The sequence below is a fragment of the Glycine max genome, chromosome 6 (genome assembly GCF_000004515.6).
Source record: "Glycine max cultivar Williams 82 chromosome 6, Glycine_max_v4.0, whole genome shotgun sequence".
In the NCBI taxonomy this organism is placed as follows: Eukaryota; Viridiplantae; Streptophyta; class Magnoliopsida; order Fabales; family Fabaceae; genus Glycine; species Glycine max.
In genome coordinates this window covers 22,821,838-22,834,807 of record NC_038242.2, presented here as the reverse complement: position 1 = coordinate 22,834,807, position 12,970 = coordinate 22,821,838, and the positions used below count along the sequence as shown (strand labels likewise).

Here is a 12,970-nt window from a genome sequence, read left to right as displayed (position 1 = left end):
AGAAATATCTTCAAAGAGAAAGGACACGTGTCGCATAGACATTGAAGGAACCATGTAATGGTCAAAAGTCAAAATTTAAAGTCAAAGCTCAGCATCTAAAAAAAGTCAAAACTCAGTCACATGCTTACATTAATACCTTTTTATTGTGGCTTACATAAATACTTATTGTGTAATTAACATGCAAGAGCGGGGTATATATAAAGCATCCCTCATTCAGATTCAATTGCAATAAAGAAAACCTAATCGCTATGCATAGACAAGATAACATAACACAATGGATTGGGTCTCAAAAACTATCAAACCAATGCAATTCAGACAAAATCTAACGGAACTCATCAGTGTTGGTACTATGCTCCACTCTTCTCCTTCCTTTTCACTATCATCAATTCAACATAAGAATTAATTAATTAATTAACAAATCATGTCTAAGAATCTAGTTACTCTTGCAGCATGTTTCAGGCTTAATTGCATCATTCACTCTTGTAATGTGGAAAGGGTTAATGTGTGTTACCGGTAGTGGAACACCTGTTGTTGTTGTTATCTCTGGTAGCATGGAACCAGGATTCCGAAGAGTTAGTGTCGCTCCTTTTTATTTTATTTTTAGTTTTGGTTTATTTCAGCGCGTGGAAATAATGTAAATGATATTGGCATTTTATTTTGTCCTTACTTTTGAAGCTTATGATTCTGCTACAGGGTGATATTTTGTTCTTACACATGAGCAAAGATCCTATTCGCGCAGGAGACATCGTGGTTTACAATCTAGATGTATGTATCATCCCCCATTATAATTTTGTTTTCTATTGGCTATGAATTTTGAAATGCTTTGGAATTCTAATATATGAATTTGTTGTTATTCACCATCATGCTTTTGTACTTAGTAAGTAAATTTATCGTTGACATGAATATGTTTGTTTTTTCATGAAAACATTATGATATTATTTATAAATTTATAAATTTTTTATTCATATCATTGATTTTATTTTAATGAAATTTGATCTAGAAAAGTGGTAAAATTGAAAAATACCTCCAATATTACATGGCAAGACACATTGACATGTTGGGACTAAGAATATATTTTTAGTGTAAAATTCTTAAGGGATTTCCTAGATTACCAATTATAAGAAACCAACATGATCTTGAAACCTATGATTCTCACAAACAACAAATAAACAAATAATACGTATCTTTCTCCATAAGAAGATTTGTACTTTTCTCCATAGGAAGACTTCTCTCCGGTGTACTTTGATTTCCTTGGAAGATGAGAGAAATAAGATTTTACTTCCTTAGACCTTTCTTTCCGCCTCTCTCTATGTTCGTGATGGCTATAGGTGAGAGAAAACACTTTTCTGTTAGGAAGGGGACCTTATTTCACGTTAGTGGGTATTAACCCTCTTTTATAACCACTACTCCCATCAAGTAGCAGTTAACTCTAGAAATTTCTCCTATTAAGCTCAATTACAATTTAGTCCTTAATTATTAATTATTTATTTATTAGTCCCTACATAAGTCACATGTCTCTCACATGAGACATTAATTTTAACATTCTCCCACTTGGCTCATGTGACATTAATAAACATTATGGACTAAATAAATAAATAGATTAACTAACATAATGCGCATTAAAAATGACTAAATTGTTCTATACGTTGGGTACATCATAATTTCATGATTAAGAATAGGAACCAATTCGAGTCATGACAGTTGTACATCATCTAATCGACATAGTTCCTTCCATGTACTACAAATTAGTCTTTTCCTTAATATGATCATTAGTTAGGAGTACATAATTGGTCCAACATAATGTCTTCATTCAAGACAAAACCTATTAACATTACTCTAACACAAACATGCATGCAAACATAGAGAACATGTAATTAGAAACATATCATAATTGAGCTCAGAGTGTCACTAAAATGCATAAGATAAATTACACTTATGATCATCAATAACAATAATGCCCATACTTTCAACATGTTCTACAATTTCTTGGGCGGTAATCCCTTATTCAAAGGGTCAATTATCATAAGGTTTGTGCTAATATGTTCTATTGGCACTCTTTGTTTCTGAACTTCTTCCTTCATGACAAAGTACTTCAATTTCATATGCTTAGCACCCTTAGAGTGGTTGTCGTTCTTACAAAAATATTGTTGGGGAGTTATCACAATACATTTTTAGCGACTTAGCAATACTGTCGACAATTCCAAGCCCTGAAATAAAGTTCCGCAGCCAATTAGCCTGAATTGTAGCCTCAAAACATACTACAAATTTAGCTTTCAGATGCAACAACAATTGATGCATACAACATTGCTTCCATTTGTTTTCATTCCATATCATTTCTAGGAGATTGTGCGAGACTAAATTTGTCTCCTTTCTAAATTAGAACAGATGATATTAAACACCTTTCCATCTTGAATCTCTCTAGTACTTTATTGATATATGCTTTCTGAGGTAAGCCTAACAATCCTTGTGATCCATTATGGAATATTTTTATTCCTATCACATAGTTTGCCTCACCCATATCCTTCATTTCAAAGTTACTAGAAAGAAACTTGTTAGTCTCATGAAGAGGACCAAGATCATTAGCTGCAAGCAAGATATCATATACAGAATTAAAAAATAACCTTACTCCCACTGACCTTCATATATATATATATATATATATATATATATATATATATATATATATATATATATATATTGATCTATAGTATTTTCCTTAAATCCAAAGGAAACAATGGTATCATTAAACTTCAAATACCATTGGCGGGAAGCTTGCTTAAGACTGTATATTGATTTCTTTAATTTGCACACCATGTGTTTCATTCCTTCAACTGAGAATCCCATTGGTTGGTCCATATAAACATTCTCCTCTAAATCTCCATTAAGAAAGGTGGTTTTCACATCCATTTGATGTAGCTCCAAGTCATAATGGGCTACTAATGTCATGCTAATCTTGAAAGAATCCTTTCATGAGATTGGTAAAAATGTCTCTTTATAATCAATGTCATCTTTCTAAGTAAATCCCTTAGCAACAAGTCTAGCCTTGTAATGTTCAAGGTTGCCATGAGAGTCACGTTTAGTCTTGAAGACCCATTTACAACCAACTCTCTTACAACCCTTTGGTAATTCTACAAGGTCCCAAACACCATTATGTTCCATGGAATTTATCTCTTCTTTCATGACATTCAACCACTTCTCAGAATTATCACAACTTACAACTTGTGAAAACAAAACTGGATCATTATCATTAATGCTTAAGTTTGTTTCTGTTTCATGTAGGTATACCACATAATCATTCAAAATAGCTTGTCTCATTTCTCTTTGAGACCTCCTTAATGCTACTTCTTGTGGTTCTTCCATAATAGGTTCATTATCCATCATGGGTTCATTATTGTGTTGCTCATCTTCATTAATTTTGTAACAACAACTAAAAAGAGCAATCACCTTACTGCTAGAGGCACAAGCTAAAAGGACTTGCACTCTAACTTCTTTAATTTCCACTTGTCGTGGAACTACACTCCCACTGATTTCACCATTTTCAATGAACCTTGGATTTCCAGTTTCGACAATTCTCATACTATGATTAGGACAATAAAACATATACCCCTTTGATTTTTCTGGATAACTAATGAAATATCCACTGATTGTTCTTGCATCCAATTTTCTTTCTTGTGGATTATAAATCCTTATTTCTGCCTGGCAACCCCAAACATGCAGGTGTCTTGTACTAGGTCTCCTATTTGTCCACAGTTCAAAAGGTGTCTTTGGAACTGCCTTACCAAGAACCCCATTCAACAAATACATGGCAGTTTTGAAGGCATACATCCACAAAGATACGGGTAAAGTCAAATTGATTAACATACTCCTAACCATATCCATTAAAGTTCTATTACGTCTTTCTGATACACCATTTTGTTGTGGTGTACCGGGCATTGTGTATTGCGCACACATGCCACGTTTCTGAAGAAGCTTAGCAAATGGACATGGGTGTTGCCCAGTTTCATTATATCTTCCGTAATACTCATCACCTTTATCATATCTAATAATTTTCACATTTCTGTCTAATTGCCTTTTTACTCCATTCTAGTAAATTTCTAAGGCATCCATTGCCTAAGAAATCTTAGGCAGTAAGTAGACATAATCATAACATGAACAATCATCAATAATGGTGATAAAGTATCCTTCCTTTCCGAAAGAACTAACATCAAAAGGTCCATAAATATCAGTATGCACAATTTCAAGAAGTTGAGTGCTTCTTGTAGCTCATTTCTTTGTATGTTTTGCTTGTTTTCCCTTAATACAAACCACACAAATATTTAGATCCGTAAAATCTAGATAAGGAAGAATTTCATTCTTTATTAATCTTTCCATCCTTTCTCTTAAAATGTGACCTAAACATTTATACCACAAGAAAGCATATCGTTCATCACTAAACTGCGTTTAGTGCCAACATTATGATACAGAGTTAAAACAGTTTCAGCATACAAACTGTCTAATTTCAATTTATATAAACTATCACAAGGAATATTAGTACCAATAAGATGATTATGCTTAAATAAATTGAAACATCCATTATCAAAATTAAAAGAGTATCCAGTAACATCAAGTTTAGTTAATGAAACTAAATTCCTAGATAAACTAGGTACATAAAGAATTTCCAGTAAATCTAAACGATGTCCAATGTCGAGTTTTAAACAATAAGTCTCAACTGCTTCCACTAGAGCTTTCACTCTATTCCCCATGAAAATGAACTTCTCATTTGGGCTTATGGTTTGGATTGTAAAGAATCTCTGCATAATGTTAGAAACATGAGTCGTACATCTAGAATTAATCCACCATGTATTATGGGGAACTTCAGTTAAGTTTGATTCAAAATATACATGAGCATTAAGCTCACCTTTCTTTTCAAACCAAGACTTGCACTTTAGGCAATCCTTCTAGAAATGTCCTGATTTCCTACAAAATTGACAATTATTGCTCTTTGATGCTTTTTCTGGATTTGCACAGGACCGCCATTGATCTTTAATGGCCTTTTGCCTTTATCATGCTTCTTCATAAATCTTTTTCTAGCTCCTTGATTCCCTCGGTGGCTTACATAATGAACTAAGTGACTTCCTTGATTCTTAAACCTCGTTTCTTCCTGAACTAACATATTGTGCAATTCATGCACATTCTATTTATCTTTCATGGTATTATAGCTCATTTGGAATGGGCCATATTTAGACGATAATGAGTTTAGAATAAACTGAACAAGAAAGTTCTCATTCACAGCCATTCCCAAGGTCTTAAGTCTTGATGCAATGTTTGTCATCTCAATGACATGTTCATATGTGAACCATCAAATTTCATGGTGGTCAATGTACCCATTAATGTCCCAGCAACAGACTTATCAGCTGATTGAGAACGCTCTCCCACTAATCCCATAAACTTTTTAGTACTTTCAATTTTAGGGAGAGTTGTCTTAATACTGTTTGCAACAGTCATTCTCATTAACATTAGGCTGAGTCTATCAGATCTTTCCCAAGCTTTAAATTGGGCTTTCTCTTCATTGCTACTAGCATCAATAATAATAACAAACTTCTCTTCCAACATAGCAAGATCATGATCCAAAACACCAAAGTAAAATTGGACTTGCTCATTTCAGTCAGAGAAGTTAAGCCCATTAAAATTGGTACAGATGATTCAATGAATTCAGAACATGTATTACATAAAAAAATTCACATAAGTGTTTTGAGACATAAAATACATGTCATACATATGATTCATGCAGGTAACGGTCAATGTATATTGATGTTCTCCTTTGGGTGATACACCAACACAAAACACACAAACATAACGATGCTAATAAAAATTCTTAACATTATTTGGAAATTAAATATGCACCAATTAGTAGTATCTATTTCCTTTAGGCATATAAATAAAACTAATGATACACATAAATCGCCTACAATTATATTCATTATTATAAGAACAACTAATCAACCTTTGGGCGATCCATGAATGCCTTATAACAACGAATTTCAATTACCCATAAACCAATAATCATATAATTTAGCATCCATTATTCTATTAGTAATTGAAAGAATCATTAATTTGGAATTAAATAACCTTATAAATTTGATCACTTTGGTGACTAACTGTCACAACCTACCCTTCGGCGAGAGGGCGACGCGTGACTCGTGTGTGCGTGTTCCAAGAAAGGAATACGCGTGGAGTCGCCACCAACGTTTATTTGAGGAAAACGTCGGAAAAACCGGAAAAGACATGATCTTCGAACTTTTAAGTGAAAGGTTCGGGAGTTGTATTTACGCACGGGGAAGGTATTAGCACCCCACACGTCCGCCACAAGAGACGACAACCTTTAATCAAATGTGCAAATATGACTTCAATTTATATTCTTTTCCCTTTTTACGTTCTTATGTCTTTTTTATGCCTTTTTATGTTTTTATCTTTTTGTGGTCGACAAGGGGGTTTCCCTTTGCTCCTACGTATTCCTCAATTGTGATGAGAAAATCACACCTACGTAGTTCTTTTGTGAACAAAGCATGTTGGTTATTTTTTTATCCTTTTTTTGCAAGATATGTTTTTATTGAATGAAAGGTCATTTAAGGCGTTGGACCATTAGACAATCTTTCAATTCTTTTGAAAAGTGAGAAAACATTAAGGCATTGGACCATTAATGATTTCTTTATTTTTGAAAGAGGTAACAAAGTTACATATTGATTTTAGGCTTTTTAGAAATCTACACTTAACCAATAAAAGCGGAAAAGACCATTTCAAGGCGTTGGACCTTTGAAAATGGCTTTTTTAGGCGATGACAAAATTTTGGTTTATGAATTGATTTTAGCCTTAGTTTCACTTTGGTTATTAGTCAATTCAATTAAGAAAGAAAAATCCCAAAGAGAAACGTCCGATTGATTTTTTTGTTTTATTTTACTAAAAGATATTTTTTGATTATTATATTATTATTTTACCTCTTTTTGGTTTCCAACGTGGTTACAGCATGACCGAACGGTCGGATTTCATTTTAACAGAAATTAACGGATATTACAATTCAAATGATCGGTGGAAATTTATTTTATTTTTTGATTAGGCGAGAAAATGACTTTAGTAAATGACTAAAGCACGTCAAAAGGGGGTACGGAAAGTAAATGAAACGAAAATAAAAGCACGTGAAAACAAATGAGGACCACTAAGGGTACATAGAATGAATTGAAAAGTTCAATTTCGGGAACTTACTGGTTGAAGACCGAAGAACGACGAAGAACGAACGAAGAACGTCAAAGTATGGTTGAAAATCTTCGCGAAATCACCCACGAAAATGTTACGGCACGTTACGGAAGCGCCTCGGCTTGGATTTTCTTCACGGAAACGTTACGGACACGTTACGGAAGCACCTCAACATGTCACAGAACTTCACGGATTGTGCTACAACGCTTTCCTTTTGGCTTTCGGCATGTCTCGAAACTTCACAAATTGCCTAATGATGGATGCCAAATACCTCGAAGTGGTCAAACGAGGGTCGCATCCCAACAACAGATGGTCTCCGGACGAAATTAGGGTATGACTGTTGCCCCTCTTTACTTGTCTTTTATTGGAGATAAAAGGGAAGTAAAGATAAGACACTAATTTCATTCGAGCGAAACACCATTCGGCCAGTGAACCTCCCTGCAAGCGGAACCTGCAAAAATTTGAAAATGATCAGTACTGACACATCATCCTGATACTGTCGAATTTGTTCCTCTTGGTTGATACAAGACACAGAATGACCATAATTTGTCTCTGCGTTTTGTTGGACATGACCGAGCCTGGGCGGCGAGACACAGAATGACCATAATTTGTCTCTGCGTGCCACCGGACACGATCGCCTCTGGATGGCGAAAAGGTGTGCGGAATGACCATAATTTGTCTCCGCCCACCTCTCGACTTACTGTCCCTGAATGACAAAGGGCGCAGAATCTGTCTCTGCGCGTTTATCACTTGACTTGCGAAATCTGAATGACAAAGGGCGCAAAATCTGTCTTTGTGCGTTTATCACTCAACTTGATGTTCCTGAATGATAAAGGGCACATAATTCGTCTATGCGCGTTTATCACCCAATTTGTGAAATCTGAATGGCAAAGGGCGCAGAATTCGTCTATGCGCGTTTACCACTCGACTTGCTGCTCCTGGATGATAAAGGACGCAGAATCTGTCTCTGCGTGTTTACCACCCAACTTGTTATTCCTGAATGATAAAGGGCACAGAATTCGTCTATGCCCGTTTATCACCCAATTTGCGAAATCTGAATGGCAAAGGGCGCAAAATTCGTCTATGTGCGTTTACCACTCGACTCGCTGCTCCTAAATGATAAATGTCGCAGAATCTGTCTCTACGTGCTATCATGCTTTGAGTCTTAGAGATAGCAAAAGAAAGTTTTAAAAGTGCGAATAACCACTTGGGTATCTCCGCATGTCACGTGACTCCAGGGTCAGTATGACAGAAATTGTCTACGCGGAAGATGGCGCAAATCTCCGCGTGTTAACGGGCTTGTTGGCCGCGATTGACAAAGGGTGCAGAAGACAACGTTAGTCTCTACGTGCTATCATGCTTTGAGTCTTAGAGATAGCAAAAGAAAGTTTAAACGGATAACCACTCGGGTATCTCCGCATGTCACGTGACTCCAGGGTCAGTATGACAGAAATTGTCTGTGCGGAAGATGACGTAAATCTCCACGTGTCAACGGGCTTGTTGGCCGTGATTGACAAAGGGTGCAGAAGACGAAGTTAGTCTCTGCGTGCTATTATGCTTTGAGTCTTAGAGATAGCAAAAGAAAGTTTAAACGGATAACCACTCGGGTATCTCCGCATGTCACGTGACTCCAGGGTTAGTATGACAGAAATTATGGGGCGGTCGACAAAAGCGAGGCTCTTGCTCCTACGTATCCTCAATGAGGAACTCAGACCTACGTAGTTCTGGATAACTTGTGAGACTAAAAATAGTCTCAGTGTTTTCTTCACTAAAATGCGAACATGCTTTAGTAAAGAGACAAAACTTCCAACTAATCAGAGCAACATATGTTTTTCGGATGAAAAACAATGTGTCTACCGGGGAAGGAGAGTATGCTGATGAAATTCTCTCGTAACCATAAATGAGATTTTGGATGTTTAGCATTTCGTTCTAAATGACCATTTAGAGGAAACACTGGGTTCAACAAAAATAGAAGAAAATCACTCAAAGTGTATTAATCTCACACAGGTAAGTGTTTCGTCCTAATTCCGAACCATAGATATGCCATGACTTGATCTTGCAAATCATTTCCTATCAAATCAAAAATTACATGCGTGATCATGGATCAATAGGACTTTTTCTTGGGAATGGTGTTTTTTTTGTGGGAATTTTGGCTTTGAATGTTTTTGGCCTTTTCCTTTTCTGTTTTTGTTTAGTGCGGGGCAAAAAAGTCGCTGACACACAGGATTTTGGTTGGCAATCAAAGGGAGAGGACCACTTTAGGTCGTGGTTTCCTTTCTTTTCTTGTTTACCTGGTGACAATTCTGTATTATTCAGATATTGTTTGGTCCAAAGACCTTTCTGCATGTTTATCCTATTTTCTTCCGATCTTTGATCGGGGATTTTCTTTCTTCTTCCATTTTTTTGCTTTCTCTCCCTCTTTTAATTGGGAATTTTCTTTCCTTTTTTGCTTTCTCCCTTTCTTTGATTGGGGATTTTCCTTCTTTTTGTGTTTTCTTCCAAGGGCAAGGATTGATATTCTCACCCTGGGTCAAGGTTTATGGTAAGTTGGGATTTTGGCTCAAGGCTTGTAGCACGGCTGGACATGATATATGTCAGGGCTTGGTTTAGTTCAAGGATAAAAGGGGATGTCCCACATTATTTCCATGACACAAATGCAACAATGATGATTTGGAAATTGTATGCAAAACTAGTCATGCATGCACCTATGCGGACACTCAAGTGTCGAAAAAATTTTGGTCATGTGATGCTAGGGCTCATAATTCATTTTCTCTATTTTAGTCAACCCAATGTTTCCAAAATATGTTCTTTTATCAATTTGTGCATTCATCCGAGTCTATCTTGGGTGTTCGGAAAAACTTTCACAGCATTTACCCTTCAGGTGTGTACACACATTTTCTTTCAAAAACTGGTTATGATTAGTGAATTTTTTCAAAGAAAAGTTGGAAGTTATCTCTTTTCACAAGCATGTTGTTTTTTTAGCTAGACAACTTTTTTTTTATTTTCTCTTTTTTTTATCATTTGTTTATTTCTTTTTCTTGTTTGTTTTTGTTTTTTCCCCTTTTTTTCTTTTTTTCATGAGGTATTTTGCTACCTAAATACGTGTATATTTTTGTGAGGTATTTTTGCTATATACATGCATATCCAAGGTATCTTGCTACCTAAACATACATACATACATACATACATATATATATATATATATATATATATATATATATATATATATATATATATATATATATATATATATATATATATATTGGTGAGGTATCTTTTTGCTACATACATGCATATCTAAGGTATCTTGCTACCTAAACATACATATATATATTTTTTGAGGTATGACTACCTTCCGAGCTTGTGCTTGTTTTAGTTAAATTCCTAGGATCATGAACAACTAGGCGTGTCCTACTACAAAAAGTGATCAAATAACAAGCATAGATTCAAAAGGTACTAGGTTGCCTCCTAGTAGCGCTTCTTTAACGTCTTGAGATGGACGCACGATGACTTGTCGGTCACGGACCTAGTACTTTGCTTACCTTTGGCTTTGGACTTGGTCGCCTGCTGGTCGACCACGGGTCGTAGGCAACACTCTAACCTTTTATGGATGAGCTGAGGTGAACTCTAGAGGTGGCGGCGGTGCGTTTAATGCCCGCTGCCGGCTATCCCCAGGCTGTTGTGGTGTCTCGCCCTGCGCCTATCTGGGGGGCGCAGTACTTCTTGATGAAAGCCCGGTTAATAGGGGGCTTGATGACCTTGCTGGGGGTGACAGGCACTCCGTAAAACTGACAAAGGCTCGTAATCAGAGCTGGAAACCCCAGGACCTTGTTGGACTTCTTCGGGTTCACTAGGTGTCCTGTGGGCACGACCCCTGCAAATAGTAGATTGCATTAGAAATCAGTTGAACCATACGCATACTTACCTATGTCATGATGGCGTGACCTTGCCGGGGGGTACGAGCACCCTGTAGGACTGATAGAGGCCCATAACCAGAGCTGGAAACCCCAGGGCCCTGTTGGATTTCTCCGGTTCCACTGGGTGTCTTGTGGGTGCGACCCCTGCAAATAGTAGATAGCATTAGAAATCAGTTGGACCATATGCATACTTACCTATGTTGTGACGGCACAGACCAACCGATACTTTCGCAGGGGGAGATCGGCATTGTGGTCGCTGGGCAGAATGTTGCTAAGTAGCAACGTCATTTATATCTGTGTAAGAGTGGTCATGTTGGTGCGCATGATCCATACTCGTCTCTTTGCAGTGGCACGGGTGAAATCTTGCCCCGGTATGCACAGTAGCTGCATGATAGCCTCCTCCTCTGGTTGTACTTGCATAGTTGGCCCTCCTCCAGGATCAAGGGGTGGCCCCAAAGTTGATAAAAGGAAACTACTAGCCCCTTAAACGGGAGCACAAATCTCGGTTAAGCATCAAGGGCAGAGGACCTTAAATTCTCTTAAGGTGCGGATGTGGAGCCCACTGAAGGTGAGAGCGTGTAGCCCTCTAAAGGCGAGAGCGTGTAGCCCTCTGAAGGCGAGAGCGTGTAGCCCTCTGAAGGCGAGGACGTGTAGTCCTCTGAAATGAAGGATGTGTAGTCCTCTGAAGGCGAGGACATGCAGCCCTCTAAAGGTGAGGGCGTGTAGCCCTATGAAGGTGAGGACGTGTAGTCCTCTGAAGATGAGGATGTTTGGCCCTCTGAAGTGGAGGACGTGTAGTCTTACGAAGGTGAGGACGTGTAGTCCTCTGAAGATGAGGACGTGTAGTCCTCTGAACGTGAGGGCGTGTAGCCCTACATAGGCGAAGGTACATGACCCTTTGAAGGTGAGGACGTGTAGTCCTCTGAAGGTGAGGACGTGTAGTCCTATGAAGGCGAGGGCGTGTGGTCCTCTGAAGGCGAGGACGTGTAGTCCTCTGAAGGCGAGGACATGTAGTCCTCTGGAGGCGAGGACGTGTAGTCTTCTGAAGGTGAAGGTACATGACCCTCTGAAGGCGAGGACGTGTAGTCCTCTGAAGGTGAGGACATGTAGTCCTCTAAAGGCGAGGGCATGTAGCCCTCGAAAGGTGAGGACGTGTAGTCCTCTAAAGGCGACAGGTTCTAGTACCCAAGGGTCCACCCTTATAAGAAAACATGAGATTGACTCATTGAAATTCACAAGATTTGGACATTAGATGCAGGAAATCTATGCAGTTAACATGATTTTTAGGGATGCAAATGCATGCAATCTTTGTCGTGAAATTTGGTAAATGCGAACTTCATATGAAACAATGATATGTAATGGAAAGTTGTACAATTTTCATGACATTCTTTCCCTATTTTATGATTTTGATTTTGATTTAATTTTTTTGGAAAATGCAAATTGACTGTCCTTTTGAAAGAGGTGATAATTCATGCAACCTTATCCTATCTTTTGGAAATCTCTCCGGGAACTCCCTCAGAGTGTATGTTCTGTTTGATTTAGTCACTTGACCATTTTGGAGTGACGGCAATCCATTGAAATTCCAGAATTTGTCCCCCATTCTTTTGTTTAAAAACATCGACGGGTGAGAACTTTTGATCTGCCCCTATGTTCACTTGAGGCTCATGCACGATGTCCCTCATTGCCCCAGTGTAAGGTTTTGAGGTACCAATCGTTGTCTTTCGTCATGACCTCATAGCTGGGAACCTATTGGGTGAAAACTTCTAATCTGCCCTAGGTTCGCTTGAGGTTCATGCACGGTGCCCCTCATTGCCCCAGTGTAA

The 12,970-nt window shown here is 37.8% G+C and overlaps 1 pseudogene; it reads left to right on the top strand.

The window, feature by feature from the left end:
• The first annotated feature begins 274 nt into the window (after window positions 1-274).
• The window catches only part of LOC100794320 (signal peptidase complex catalytic subunit SEC11C-like), a 28,740-nt pseudogene continuing 16,044 nt past the window's right edge, over window positions 275-12,970 (top strand).